Source organism: Bison bison, unplaced genomic scaffold, assembly GCF_000754665.1.
Source record: "Bison bison bison isolate TAMUID 2011002044 unplaced genomic scaffold, Bison_UMD1.0 scf7180017864377, whole genome shotgun sequence".
Taxonomy (NCBI): domain Eukaryota; kingdom Metazoa; phylum Chordata; class Mammalia; order Artiodactyla; family Bovidae; genus Bison; species Bison bison.
Genome location: NW_011494949.1, coordinates 705,956 through 707,028, shown reverse-complemented (window position 1 = coordinate 707,028; position 1,073 = coordinate 705,956). Strand labels below are relative to the sequence as shown.

General features: G+C 50.6%; 1 protein-coding gene across 3 annotated transcripts in view; it reads left to right on the top strand.

Annotated features, from left to right (window-relative positions):
• The window catches only part of LPCAT1 (lysophosphatidylcholine acyltransferase 1), a 44,024-nt gene that overhangs the window by 18,477 nt on the left and 24,474 nt on the right, over nucleotides 1-1,073 (top strand). The gene's annotated exons all lie outside the window — the stretch shown is intronic.

Genomic DNA, 1,073 nt, shown 5'->3' with positions numbered 1-1,073 from the left:
CTCAGGGATCAGGGATCCGTCAGGCTGCGGCTCTGCAAGTGGCAGAGACCAGCGGGGGCGGGGGTGGGGGCCAGCAGTGAGCTGCTCAGACCTGGCTCTCTTCCTGTCTCTTCTGTCTCCTGTGCACCAAACCTATGTATCTCATGTGTGTATTCTTGCAAATCACCAAAAACTGCACCTATTGGTCATGAGGCTCTGTGAGTCTTGAGTCTTTTCATCACTCCGCCCCCTCCCCATTTTCTAATCAGAATTTCAAGTTCATCACAAAACTCACTGGTCCTGAGCATCCCCCTCCCCCCACCACGTGGAACCAGAGCGTCTTTTGTACTGGACCTCCCGCACAGCTGCCCATCCACTCGGCCTCCGCTGACCCCGTGGGTCCACCCTCACCAGCCCCCACAGACTTGTGGCTGTCCCCCTCTCCTGCAGGGCCTCCTCTCCCCACAAGCCCGAGCCAGCCTTCCCTGTTGCCGGGAGCCGGTGAGGCATTCCGCTCGTGACAAAGGTCATGAGGAAGGAGGCTCGGCATACGCAAAGGCGGGATCGAGCCTCAGGAGTCCCCCTGGATATTCTCGAGTATCTGCCCCCAAAAAACCAGAGTCTGCCTACTTTATTGCTTTGTGCTCTCACCTCTGACTTTACTGGGGGCTATCCCCTACCACCATCTCGCTCTCTCTGTCAAAGAGTTAACTTACAGCTCCAATTAATAAAGTTCCTGGGCAATTAGGAGTGTTTAAATCCAAACCCCTCAGATGGCTCTCTAACTCACCTGACAAGTTTACCGGGACTCCTACAGCTGTGCATACGATTGTTTACAGTCTCCCAGCCTCAAGAGGCACGGGAAGCTTAAGATATTCAAATAGCTTAGAGCCTCTCAGAGAGTTAGAAACTGTCAGAATAAACTAGTAAAGGATTTCATTGATGAGCCAATGCTTGTTGCCAAGTTTTCACATCCCCTGAATTGTATCCTTGAATATGTATTAATTAATAGTTGGTATGTAGAAAAAATAAGTAGTGGCCTTGGTGTTAGTAACTTTAGACCCTTAAGGCAATAAATTCTTTTCTTTGTTGTA